General features: G+C 46.5%; 1 protein-coding gene across 47 annotated transcripts in view; it reads right to left on the reverse strand.

Annotated features, from left to right (window-relative positions):
• The window catches only part of NIN (ninein), a 144,728-nt gene that overhangs the window by 113,332 nt on the left and 17,088 nt on the right, over positions 1-14,308 (reverse strand). For 38 of the 47 annotated variants that reach the window (XR_014818319.1, XR_014818284.1, XR_014818280.1 and 35 more), the window contains exons 1-2: positions 2,189-2,353; positions 1,636-1,689 (exon numbers count right to left, since the gene is read on the reverse strand). The gene's annotated coding sequence lies outside the window, so the exon portion shown is untranslated. Of the gene's footprint in view, positions 1-1,635; positions 1,690-2,188; positions 2,354-2,749; positions 2,895-14,308 lie in introns of those variants that run through there. The other 9 variants (XM_084980695.1, XM_021101606.2, XM_021101651.2 and 6 more) reach the window with 2 other exon arrangements.

Raw genomic sequence — 14,308 nt, forward strand, 5'->3', positions numbered from 1 at the left:
TTAACATCTTTTGATATTAAGGGTCATCACACATCAGAAATGAAAAAAGACAAGAAAAAAAAAGATACCCAGGCCATTCCGAGCAAGTGCCTATAAAATGACTGATCCTTGACATTTTAATGCAAAGACAGTGCCTGTGATGGCTGCCTTTCCGTTGCCCTTTGGAAAGCCTTTTCCTGCCTTAGCAGTATCTTTACTGATGTCTAACCCATTTAGAACATCCATAACTCTTACACTTTATCTATACTGTCGGTCAGAATGCGTTTCTCCAAGGAATCACCAGAGACCAGATGAAAATAAACAAACCTGCAAACAAACTTCACAGTTCTCTTCACCGCCTTAAGTACACTGACAACAGCAGAGGAGACCCTAACAAATTGTTTTATCAGCCAGCCTGTAATGCAACTGTTACACAGTCTGGGAATTTTCACAGCCCCTTTCAACTCCACAGCAAGACCTTTCAATATTTCAGGTCAGTACACTAGCTACTAAGGAAGACTCTAGATAAAATTAACATGACACAGAAAAAAAAAAAAAATCCTTGCAGACTGTCAAGCCTCAGGAAACAAGTAAACAGATATAAATTTATGTTAATGTATTTAAGGGAGCCACAGTGAAAATCATCCATGGTTTCAGAGGCTTAGCCTGTGTACCTTGGTGAACTTTATTAGGATTCTAATCGTAAAAAGCTACCACATCTGTCATAAAAGACTACCATGCAATCTATTTTGATTTCACAAATTCAGGAGTTAAGTTGCATGGCAAGGCTGTCTTAGGAATTCAACACCAGGAGGGGATCTGTCCCAGTTAAGTAAAGAAAGCAGAAGATCTCATAATAGCTAAGTTGTCTAGAAACAAGGTTGACGGTAGGACGATTTTTCCAGTTCCCATTTTATTGGCACCCTAGCCCTGGTTTGTCAGGGCTGAGGCTGGGAAATTGCCTCTTCCCATTGCTCCCTCTCTTTCAACTTCACAGAAAGAGCTCTGAGCAGTAAACTGTTTCCATCAGCTCTGTCCTTTTGTCAAGGACCGGTTTGGTAGCTGCAGAATCCCAGCCCCTGGAACCCAAGAAGCTACTCCCTCAATATTTCCATTCTGCGGGTCTGGCGGTCCAGGCTTTCAAGCAATAATGGAGTGTCTTTCCGTTCTTCTCCTTTTCTTAGTAATTGCACTGGGGAAATCCTTCTCTCTGCAATGATTCCGCACACCTTCTATAATTCCCACTTAACTGACGGCCATCAGCTCTCCGCTACTCAGCCTAGGCTAACACCTCAGGGTTCCCTAGACAGGTTTCACTTCAGTTTCTCAGCCACAGGGCTGCCCGGGTGGCACAAGGCAACCGAATAACCGCCCCTTCTGCTCCCTCCCGGACTCAAGTCCGCTCCTCGACCATCACACAGCAGCTGCTTTCAGCTGGCAGCTGCGGGCCGGGACCACGCAGGCAGCGAAGGTGCCCAGACCCCGCTGCGCTGCAGACCCGGGAGGTGAGGTGCGGCCGGTGCGGGGGCGCGTCGCCCAGGTCCCCGGCAGCCTGCGAAGCGGATGCGCCCCCGACTCGCCTGCCCTTCACCACCCCCAGAAACCTCACTGGGTCCCCAGGAAGCAGGTCTCTCGGCCCCCGCCATCCTCGCCTACCTTCTGTCGGCCTCTCCGTCGCGTCCGCACAGCCGGCCGCCTGCCTCCAGTGCTCTGCAAAGCGGGGGAGGACGCTTTGTTAGGGCTCGGGGAGCGGGACAATACTTCGCAGCCGACGCCGGGGTTCCGGGCGGGCGTCCTTCAAAAGGACGCGAATGGGGACCCGCACGAGCGTCATTTCCATATGTAAGGAGCCAGCGCTCACAAAAGCGCGGCTCCCGGAGGCTGCGGCGCGCATCCTCCACGCCCGCCCGCTCGCCCCCCGCCCGCGCAGCCCGCGCTCCTTGACCTGCCCCTCCTCCGCCGCCCACGCCGCCCCCTCCCCGCCTCGTCCCGCGGGAGCGCCCCGGACCGAGTCGGCCGCCACCCCCTGCTCCCGGCCCGCGGGGACAGCCACCGCCGAGCCCTGGCCTCAGAGGGGAAACCCCAGCCTGTCACGGTGCCGGGGCCGCCCCGGAGCACAGGGCCTCGCCGAAGCGCGGGGGCAGCCCGAGGCCTCTGCACACCCCCAGGCCGCGGGGCGGGGGTCCCCGGGAGAGAGCTCTGCGCTTACCGCGTCCCGGGGCTCAGGCGCCCGGCGCCGCCGCGGGGACCATGACCGCGGGAGCACTCGAGCTCGGACGCGGCGGCGGTGGCAGCGGGATAGCCGCGCCCAGCGCGCTCGGCTACCCGCTCGGCTGCGGCCACCCGAAGCTTTGGACGCCGGGGAGGAAGGGCCAGGCCCCGCGCGGGGAGGAGGAGCTAGGGCGACGCCGGCCAGGGCGCGGCTCCTCCTCCGCGGCCCGCGCAGCTGGGGCCGCTGAGGGAGGAGCGCCGGGCGCCGCCCTGACACTTGCAGGGGTCCGTCTCCCACGCGCTCCACCACCTCTGCGACTCGGGTGGCCGGAGCACCGCGGAGCCCGGTCCCGTTTTGTCTGGGACGCTGGGGCTGTCGCCTGGGAGATTTGAATTTGAAAACGCCGCGGCTCGCGGGAGCCCAGGCGGAGGAGGTCAGCGCCCTGAGGTCGACCCCCCTGCCCAATAGCCTCTCCTTTCTTCCAAAGGGAGCGCACACACCCCTCTGCGCCTACAACACCTGGCTGGCGACGTCTCCGGGTCGGGGAATGGTCCCTACCTCCAGCCCGTGGAACCTCAGGGTGGAGATTCAGGTGCCTCTCTTGCCCCCAGGAGGCCTTGGATTACTCAGCCCTCGAGCGTCCATTGGCGGTCATTGGAAGAGGGGTCCAGGAGGTGGAAGAGCTCCGGACTTGACTCTGAACCTTATGGAGCAAATGCGACCCTCTTACCAGGTTTAGACTGGCTTCCTTACCTGCCACCTGTCCTTTTAGGCTCCCTCCCTCCCGCTATCCAGCCTTCCCCGGGTACATCCAACCCTCGGTCGGTCAATAGCCACAGAGGACAGAAACTCCTTGGCGTTGCTCAGCATTTACTGGCTCCTCCCTCCTATCCCTACTCCTCTGGCTCCCCGAGTCTCTGCTTCTCACTCCCCTCATCCCTACACCCCTGACCTGGATGCAGACAGGATCCCAGTCCAAGCCTAGAGGTGTCAGCGGTGGGCCGGAGGTGACACCACTGTTCTCTCTTTAGGCTGCGGGATTGAATGTGTTGCCCTTGAAGAAGGAGACACCTGATTTATTATAATACACAAGCCTGGTTAGCTCAGCAAGAAACTAGAGAATGCTCCCCTGCTACTGAAAGAACAAGGGATAGACAGGAAAGAAACTACCAGTTATTGAGAATCCAGTGTGCTGCAAACTCTACAGGATGAACTTACCTAGTCCTCACACCACCCTTAGGTGGCAGACGTTTTTATATCCATTTTGCAAATGAGGAAATTGGGCCTCAGAGAAGTGAAGGAATTTGCTCAGGACCACATAGCTAGTTGGCAGAGCTGAGATTCAAAAGCAGATCACACGTGACAAAATTGCATAGATCTAAATATATACTCACACAAATGAGGAGTGAATGTAAAACTGGTGACATTTGAATAAACCCCTAGGATTGTACTGATGTCAATGTCGTGGTTGTGATATTATACTACAATTATGCAAAATGTTATCATGGGGGGAAATAGGGCAAAAGGTCTATAAGGGGTCTTTCTGCATTATTTCTTACAAATTAATGTGAATCTACAGTTAACTTGAAGTTTTAGAGGAGTTCCCTGGTGGTCTAGTGGTCAGGATTTGATTTTAGTGCTTTCACTGCTACTGCCCAGGTTCAATCCCTGAACCTGGGAACTGAAATTCCACATCAAGCCACTGCATGCCACCAAAAAAAAAAAAAAAAAAGTAAGAGGAAAAGAAAATAAAAATGAAAAACAAAGTTCTGTGAGTTCCCCCTGTGGTGAAGTGGAAATGAATCCGACTAGGAACTATGAGATTGTGGGATTGATCTGGCCTCGATCAGTGGGTTAAGGATTTGGCACTGCCGTGAGCTGTGGTGTAGGTCACAGATGCGGCTTGGATCCCACACTCATGCACTTTATGTGTGGATGTTCAGTCCAGTAATAATTACACAACACACATGCATGCCATTTGTTATGGGAATAGCTAACCTGTTATCAGATTCCTTATGTAGACATCATCTTATAAGAGAGTATATTCACTGAGGGCTTAAACAGCCAACAGTCTTAGAAGGTAAGAAAGAAGAGATGTTTTTTCTTATTAGAGACCCAATCTTGCCATGGGAGCTCATCCTACAAGTTCTCCAAGTTGTTTTTTGTTTTTTGTTTTTTGGTTTTGTTTTGTTTTTTTTTTTTGCCACATCCACAGCATACTGAGGATCCTGAGCCAGGGATTGAATCCAGGCTGCAGCTGTGATCTATGCCATAGCTGTGGCAACACTGGATCCTGCTGCACTGGGCCCAGGATCAAACACGTGCCTCCTCACTGACTGGAGCCACTGTAGTCAAATACTTAACCCACTACAGAAAGAACTCCAAGCATACCTTTCTAAACTGCAAGAATCCTTAAGGATGGAAATGCTCATTAGTTTAAAGCAGTAATTTTGGGGGGCCAGGAGATGTTCCCTATGGAGAAAGAACAGAATTGGTGAGGGTTCTGTAATTTCAAAATCAGAAGATACTCTTTCATGATGGGAGTGAATGGAGCAGAGTTAATGGTGAGACTAAGAACTGGAAATTCCATATAACTTCCAGCTACACAAAGGAGAGGAACATGTGGAGAATGGCTACTTCATGGTGTAGCTTTGCAAGAACAATCCTGCCAAGGCAGATAACTTGACACACTATGTCTGCAATTAGGTTGCACAGAGTGAAAGGTTAATCTAAGTCCAGACTGAGTCACTGGAAGAAAGTATTTTCCTTAGAAGCTATCACTTGAGGAGTTTCCTTCGTGGCTCAGCAGAAATGAATTTGACTAGTATCCATGAGGACACAGGTTCGATACCTGGCCTTGCTCAGTGGGTTAAGGATCTGGTGTTGCAATGAGCTGTGGTGTAGTCACAGACACAGCTCAAATCTAGTATGGCTGTGGCATAGGCCAGCGCATACAGCTCTGATTCAACCCTTAGCCTGGAAACTTCCATATGCCACAAGTGTGGCCCTCAAAAGAAAAAAAAAAAAAAAAGAAGAATAAGAAGAAGCTATCACTCGAGCTTTTCTCTGTTAAACAAAAACAAAGGTAACCAAAGAAATAGTGGCCAAGTTCCAATACTATATATTATGCAATATAAGAAAAAAAAGTGAGAAGAGAAATAGTAGCCAAGCTCCAATCCAACATTATCTGCAACATAAGAAAAAAGAAAAGAAATGTAAACGTTTACCTAGAGTTAATACCCTTTACAAACCACATTTATTATCTTTTGCAGTTTATCTGCCTCTGATATCAGCTCTCACTTTAAAAAGAGCCTTGTTCAGGGACCCAGTGTCCTTAAAATATTTTAGACAACATTTTTCAATGGCTTTCTGCTACATTTATCAGTTTCAGATTGGCTTTTGTAGATTGTTAAAGAGCTGTAAAAAGTTAACTAAAAAATAATCTAGGGAAAAGAAAGTTATTCTTTGCTTTTTCCTGAAGCAACTTTCTAATGGTTAATTTAGAGTCAGGACAACAGAAGTGAATTAAAAGAGAGGGAAAGAGAGGTAGAAAAGGGATGGAGGCAGGATTCAGCTCTGTAAATGTTCTGGGATCTACAGAGTTATGTTTTTCCAGTTAAAAGGCTATGGCTCTAACCAAACTCAGTGTAATTTCTCTCAAAGTCATAGTTGGGTATATGTCATTTCTTAGTCACAGAATAGTTTAAGAAACTCTCCTATCACTCTGTGCTAACTCCCAACTGTTTCTACACTTCTCTAATGATGTCTTTCTTACTTCTTGGATGATTTTAACTAATCAGAACAGTGTTCCTGTAAGTGGTAGAGCTGCCTCAGGAAGGGCCAAATAGATAAAGCTGATTATCAGGAATGATCCAACCCAGGGACTGTCTGGGTTAAGGGATCATCACACTCTCCCCAAGCCCTAAAGAAATGGGTAGTGAAAAGAGGAAGGGGAAAACTTGGTTCCCAACATGTAAGTCAAAGAGTAGGAGTTTCAGGGACAAAATGTTGATGATAAGAACACAAGAAGATGCCAAAAAAAGAAAGTAGAAAAAGACAAAAGAGAGATGAGAAAAAGACAACCTATTTACACTTTTGCCCTGAAGGACCCCCGTGAGGAATTAGGATTCTCTTCTCATTTTCTTTCAAGAAGTATATGAATGAAGAGGAAACAGGAATTCAATACAATTTAATTTTTTTTACAATTAAAAATTTTTTTTAGCTTTTTTAGGGCCACACGCACGGCATATGGAAGTTCCCAGGCTAGAGGTCAAATCAGAGCTATAGCTGCCAGCCTACGCCACAGCCACAGCAACATTAGATCCAAGCCGTCTTCAACCTACACCACAGCTCACAGCAACACCAGATCTTTAACCCACTGAAGGAGACCAGAGATTGAACCTACATCCTCATGGATCCTAGTTGGGTTTGTTAACTGCTGAGCCATGACAGGAATTCCTAATTAATTCATTCATTTTTTTCTTTCTTTTAGTCTTTTTAGGGCTGCACTTGAGGCATATGGAGGTTCCCAGGCTAGGAGTCTATTTGGAGCTGTAGTTGCCAGCCTATGCCACAGTCACAGCAATGACAGATCTGAGCTATGTCTATGACCTATACCACAGCTCATGGCAATGTCAGGTGCTTAACCCAACTGATCGAGGCCAGGGATTGATCCTGCAACCTCACAGTTCCCAGTTGGATTCATTTTCACTGCACCATGACAGGAATTCCTGATTTTTTTTTTTTTTTTTTTTTTTTGCCTTTTCTAGGGCCGCTTCCATGGCACATGGAGATTCCCAGGCTAGGGGTTTAATCGGAGCTGTAGCCACCGGCCTACGCCAGAGCCACAGCAGTGTGGGATCCGAGCCGAATCTGCAACCTACACCACAGCTCACGGCAACGCCGGATCCTTAACCCACTGAGCAAGGCCAGGGATCGAACCTGCAACCTCGTGGTTCCTAGTTGGATTTGTTAACAACTGTGCCACGATGGGAACTCCAGGAACTCCTGATTTTTAAACTAAGCATTAAATACCTATTCTGTGCCTACTGCTGTCTTGCACAAAATGGCATGTTCCAAAGAAGCGTCAGCCTTGGCCTTTGCCCTCGAGAAATGTGTTACTCTCCTTTGGGGATGCAAAAATATGCACCCAGGAGAGGGAGGGAACATGGGGATGTGGCATTGGGTTCTAGTCAGGTCTTCCAGTTGGGGGACACACACATTTACAACATGACAGAGAAGAGAGGGATGATTTCTCTAAAACATGGCTTCTATCAAGTCATCAAGCCCATTGCCTTTCACGTCAGGCCCTAGATCACCCTCCTGACATTCAAGGCCCTAATTGATCCATGCAAATGTGTGTATCCTCAGTGTCTCCAGACAAGCTACCTGCCTCCCACTGTGCTCCTAAGTGCCTCTCAGCTTCCCTCTGCTGCTCTTTCCACCCAGGTCAGTGGTCTGAAGGCATTTTGATGTCCTGCCTCCATCCAATGGTCTCTATTTGCCCCAGCAGTTAATGTACAGCAGGAAGTGGTTATTGGCCATGTGCATTTTGGAGCTCATGGACTGACCTTTGAGATGCTTTCCAAGTACTTGACTCTCACATGGAGAAGAGATGTCATATGTGTTTGCTTGGTGGGGCTGGGAGGCTGATATTCACTTTGTGGTTTTTTGTTTTGTTTTGTTTTTTTGTCTTTTGTCTTTTTAGGGCCACACCCATGGCATATGGAAATTCCTGCGCTAGGGGTTGAATTGGAGCTGTGGCTGCCGGCCTAAGCCACAGCCACAACGCAAGATCCAAGCCATGTCTGCGACCTATACCAGAGCTCATGGCAAAGCTGCATCCTTAACCCACTCAGCGAGGCCGGGGATCAAACCTGCATCCTTCTGTATGCTACTCAGATTCATTTCCACTGAGCCACGATGGAGCTTCCCTGATCGTCACTTTTGGAAATATCTCTTTTTTTTTTTTTTTTTTTTTTTTGGCCAGTGGTATGCAGTGGCTTGATGAGGAACCCCAGTCCCCAGACCAAGGATTAAGCCTGGGCTGCAGCAGTGAAAGCACTGAATCCTAACCTCGAGACAACCAGGGATCTCCTGGTAATACCTTTTTTCATGTGTCTGGAATCTGGAAATGTTCTACTGTTCTAAAGACTTTAAGTGATAAAGACTGATACTTAGAGCTTCCTTCAATGTAGAAGAAAATAAAATTCTAATTGAAACAAAACATTGGTATTCCTTCACCTCACACTGAAAACACTCAACCAATGTGACATGAACTGTTTTTTAAAAAAAGAAAGATCTTTGAATGGAAAATAATGTAACATTCTTTTCCTCAAGCAACACTACTTTAAGTTTTCTAGAATTTGATGCACACATGAAAGAAACTGGAACCCAAAACCATGTATTTTCTTTTCTTTTTTTTAGGTCCACACCTGTGGCATGTGGAAGTTCCAGGGCTAAGTGTCAAACTGGAACTGCAGCTGAGGCCTACACCACAGCCACAGCAATGTCAGATCTGAGCCGCATCTGTGACCTACATGCAGCTTGTGGCAACACCAGATCCTTAACCTATTGAGTGAGGCAAGGAATTGAACCTGCATCCTCACAGACACTGTTGGATTCTTGACAGGCTGAGCCAAAATAGGAACACTCAGAAACATGTATTTTAAAATAGTTCTTCAAATAAACAAATATATGAATGAATAAATAAATAAATAAATAAAACCATCATCTCCAATAGAAATATAGTGTGAACCACTTGTGCAATTCAAAAATTTCTAGCTGTTCCTGTAGTGGCTCAGTGGAAACAAATCTGACTAGCATCCATGAGGACGAAGGTTTAATCCCTGGCCTCATTCAGTGGGTTAAGGATCCGGCGTTGCCATGAGCTGTGGTGTAGTGGCAGGCATGGCTCGGATCTAGGTTTTCTGTGGCTGTGGTGTAGGCTGACAACTGTAGCTCCGATTCATTCCCTAGCCTGGGAACCCCCCGTATGCTATGGGTGTGGCCCTAACAGGACAAAAAAAATTTCTAGTAGTCACATTTTAAAAAGTAAAAGTGAATAATTAAAGTGTGTGTATTTTATTTAACCCAATATATCCCCAAATATTGTTATTTCAACATTCAGTCAATTAGTATTAATGATATGATTTGCATGAGAGTTTGTGCTAAGTCTGAAATCTGTATTTTGTATGTGTAGCTCAGCTCCATTCAGACTAGCTGCCAATGGCCTGTGGCTGCTGTATCAGGGGGTGAAATGTTAGAACAAGAAGTGGGTTCTTACTTTATCTAATCTGAATCCTTGCTGTGGCAGGGCACCTAGGTTCAGGAGGTTTTGGTCCTTTGCTCAAGATCACACAGCAGACCCCTGGCTTGGGCTTGTCTACACCGGCACCTGCCTCCCATGCAGGTTCATGGGTGATGCAAACAGCCTTCTTGGAACAAAACATAGTGCTTTAAAATATTTTTTAAAACCACCACCCTCTAAAACTTTTGGATCTCCCAAAGTATTTTGAGAAATAAAATTTCAGAAACAAATAGCTCACTATATACTATTTTAATACTTAGACGTGACAAGCCTGTAGGCCCTTTGTTAATACTGGCTGCACAGCTGCACAGCCTACCTATTTTCTGTTCCTCTCTATGTGCACCTGCAGGGGACCCAGAGAGAGAGGGCTGGAGGCCCAGAAGGCAGTCACTGCTGTGCATACCTGTCCAATAGGGATGAGTGGGAGGGGTGCTGCTTCATTCTCAATCCTCCATCCTCCATCCTCCATCCTCCAACCAGCCCACATCAGCTCCCGCCAGCCTCCTAAGGAGCTGTATTGTTTTCCATGATTAATCTCAAAGGCCTTGAAATAACTGGGTGACTTTTTGTCTTCCACTCTGCACATTTTCCACTGCTTTATGTTTGGAACCAAGCCAAAATTGAATGCAGGGGAAATGACCATTCCAAAAACAGAAAATGAGACCAAGAGGAGGAGAGCATTTTCTCTAATACTAAGGACATTTGGGAGTGCATCTTTGCACCTGGATGATGAGAATGAAATTTGATCTTTCATTACCAAAAGCAACATAAATCTGTGATTTGCATTTTGTTTTCAGTTTGGACAGAATGGGCATGTTTTCTGATGATCTAATCAAGACCTCTTTATACCAAAATACTGAGGTCAAAGTGATGATAAATCTTACAGCGCTGAGCTCTGTGAGTCATATTTCAATCTGCAAGAAATACCACCCTGAAGATGAGATTTGGGGGCTATGCTGAGATGCTCAGAGGCCATATTCAGACTTTAACAAAAAAAATTTTTTTTTGGTCTGATTCTTGATTATTGAGGTCCCTCCCCCCAACATCAAGAAGCCTATCTCTGGATCCTTCTGAAATACAAATAAGATGAAAGGGGGAAAAAATCAGCAGAGAGAAAAATTAATGCCTATTTACAGATATCTGGTCACAGAGCAAAGACAAGATAAGGCCAAGTGTGCGTGTGCGTGTGTGTGTGTGTGTGAGAGAGAGAGAGAGAGAGAGAGAGAACAAGTAGGTAAGTATACTCATGTGTCCCTCCAGATGCCCTTCCTGCCCTCCTCCCCCTGCTCAATTCTCTAAGAGGCCAAACTAGATGTACTGCATTAAGAGACCCCTTTGTAGCTGGCATCCCATTAGATTTGGCCGATGGAATCATGGGCAAAAGATTGGAAAGGGGAAGGAGCATGAGGTTGGGGGTATTTACTCAGCCAGCTGCCCCCTCTAGGGCCTCTGTAGGCTGGCTGTGTCCCTTAAGGTCACAGCTTCTGTGGCATAGCCCTCTCCACACAGAACTCTCTGTCACCAGTTCTGCCAGTGAGGCCTGGGGTTGGGAACAGCATCCCCTGTTATCAGCTTCCAGGCAGGCCCTATCCTTGTTTCTCTGCACTGGGCCCACTTCTTTATTAACTATTCTCCAAGTGCCTAATTTGAGTTTATCCATTATTTCCTTTTGAGACCTTGACCGGTAAAGGAGGTTGCATACATTCTTTGCTCCAGAGAAAATTGTCTTCTCTCTATTAGCATAGAATGCCTTGAGGTTTTCTATTGCCCAGAATTTTAGGTCAGTTCCCCAAAAGCAAACCCTGAGATGAGGATTTGTGTAATGAGACTTTTACTTTTTTTTTAATTTTTAAAAATTTTAACTTTTTTTTTTTTGGCCACCCCACAGCATATGGAGTTTCCAGGCCAGGGATCAGATCCAAGCTTCAGTGGCAACCTAGGCCTCAACTGCAGCAACGCTGGATTCTTAACCCACTGGATCAAACTTGCATCCTAGTGCTCTCAAGACACTGCCAATCCCATTGTGCCACAGCAGGAACTCTGAGACTTTTATTAGAGGATTCTTCAGAGGAACCCAAAGGGGAAAGTAGCAGTAGAGAAGGAGGGGGAGAGCAAGATAGGGAAAACAAGAGAAGAAGCCAGCCAAGAGTACAATTTCAAGTAAAGTCCCAGCCTCAGCCTCACCCTGAGTGGGACTAAGAGGCATAATCTACATGTCAGAGTAGTTTGAGTCAGAGGAGCTGGGCCTTCGATCTCATATACCCGTAAGTCAGGGACCTAAGGGCATCCAGGCAGAGCACCACCAATTTATACTTCAAATGCATCCCTTGTAATTTGAAAATATTGGAAGTTCCCACTGTGGCTCAGTGGTAATGAGCCTGACTCGGATTCATGAGGATGTGGTTTGGATACCTGGCCTTGCTCAGTGGCTTGAGGATCTGGGATTGCCATGAGCTGTGTAGGTCACAGATGCATCTCAGATTCTAAGTTGCTGTGGCTGTGGTGTAGGCTGGCAGCTACAGCCCAGATTGGACCCCTAGCCTGGGAACTTCCATATGCTTCAGGTAGGGCCCTAAAAAAGCAAATAAGTACTTAGAGAGTATTTAGGGAGCTATTGGTGAAGAGGAAAGAATTATCTCCAGATACCAAAAAAAGCTCATAGCAGATGCTAAAGGATGCATCCTTTGAAAAATGCTGCAAGCAAATAGTATTTCCTTCTAATGGATTTAGTTACTATACTTTAATATTAGTAAAAAAAAATCATTCAAATCTGGGCTGATAGTCTTCTTAAAAAGCAAAGGCATTTTTGTAGCTACCAGATGCAGGTAGTAGTTCTATGGTATGTGTGCATGTGGTTGGGGGGTGGGCGAGGTATATCAACACTTGCCACTTCCCTCTGAAGCTTCTAAAACTTGGAAATTTGTCATAGAAGCTTTTCTCATCTGCAGTTCAAACACTTTTTTCAGCAGGAATTTAGCTGAAGTTGAAATCACCATCTGGCATCTCATATTGAACCAGATTTTTTGTGTGCCAAGAACTTCTTCTCTTGGCAATGATGTTGACTGTGATCTTTCAGAAACGTTTCTTGGGCTGGCAGTCTTGACTGAACAGAGCAAGCAGCCTGTCTTGGAATTTAGGGAGAGATGTGCTGAGCAAGTTGTTGCCCCAAGAAGAAAAGCACAAGGTGAAAAGTTGAACCTTAGGTTTTGAAATTTCAGAAGCCATATCTTCTATTATTGAGCTGAAACCAGCTAGAGAAAAAATTCTCAGCAATATGATTAGTAGCAGCAAAATGTTGCAAGAGACCTATGAAAGAAGCATTCGATTCAAACCAACAAATAGCAGTTAGGCACTTTCCAGTTACAAGGCAATACCATCCCTGCTGGGGATATAGCGGTGACAAAGAAGGGCTCTCAGCTCCCAAGCAGTTCACCGTCCTGGGGCTGGGAGATGCTTAGGTGGAAACAAGGCAGACCACACTAAGGAGCAGAGCTGACAATGTCTGCCTCCTCCCAGGTTTTGGGGGATCCCTCTTACCATTTCTGGGTGCCCTTCTATCAGCTGATGTGCTTTTGCTTCCACTAGGCTGTACCTATGACTCTTCAGTGCCTGCCACTGGGGGCTGTGCACATATTTGCAGAGCAAGAAGTGCTTGGGAGCTTAATTCCTAGCCAGTGAGCACTCAAGGTGAGAGTGAAAAGGCCCAGCTCCCTTTGCCTGAGAGCAAAACGTAACTTCCAGGCTTTCCCTATCAGCTCGGGCTGAGCTCCTCTGCCTGGGACTTGGCCCAGGGTCACCCTCGCTCAGTCCCTTTCCCTTCCCTGTCCTATTTTCCTCACTCACTTGTAGTCGATTCTGGGAACATTTCCTTAGTAACATCCTTCTTTACAAACCTTCCTCTCAGGATCATCTTCTGGGAACCTAACTCAAGGCAAGGGGTGTAATAAGAACATAAGCAAAGTGCTATGAGAGCAGGAAGGAGTGATTAATTCTGCCTGGCCATCAAGGACCTTTCCATAAAAGGAAGGATATTTGAACTAGGCCTTGAAAAAAGGTTATTTGCATTTTGCCAGATAGATGGAATCAAGGAATATCATAATAAATCTGGGGAGTGTACTTATTTATGCCAGGATAATGAAGGTAATGGTGGGGAGTGAACAGTGAGGCTGCCACAACACCACAAACAAGAACCTTGACTGTCGCTAAAGAGTTTGGACTTTTTTTTTTTTTTTTTTTTTTTTTTTTTTGTCTTTTTAGGGCCACACTTGCAGCAAATGGAGGTTCCCAGGTCATGGGTCCAATCAGAGCTGTAGTTCCTGGCCTACACCACAACCACAGCAATGCAGGATCCGAGTCACATCTGCAACCTACACCACAGCTCCACAGCTCACAGCAATGCTGGATCCTCAACCCACTAAGCGAGGCCAGGGATCAAACCTGCGTCCTCATGGATGCTAGTCAGATTCGTTTCTGCTGAGCCATGACAGGAACTCCAAGAGTTTGGACTTTTTAACACTTGTCAAGAGTGAGCCACTTTAGATTTCTGAGCAGGGGAGAGATGATATATTTCTCTTTTGAAAAATAACTGAATGGAAATATAAAGGGAGGGATAAGAGACAAACAATGGAAGCTAATTTGGGGATCACTGAAATATTCTGAATGAGGATGATGGGAGAGTGACTTAGGGCAATGGGTATGAGAATGAAAAGGAAAGGATGGATCTAGAGATCAAACTTGTCAACTAACTGGATGTAAGTGGGAAAATGAGACAGAAGTGGCCAAAATGTTGGGTTGGATCAGAGAGTGAA

The sequence above is a fragment of the Sus scrofa genome, chromosome 1 (assembly GCF_054392235.1).
Source record: "Sus scrofa isolate SSC_HxYL_T2T_F1_AM1 chromosome 1, Sscrofa_HxYL_maternal_Yorkshire_Landrace_v2.0, whole genome shotgun sequence".
Classification (NCBI taxonomy): domain Eukaryota; kingdom Metazoa; phylum Chordata; class Mammalia; order Artiodactyla; family Suidae; genus Sus; species Sus scrofa.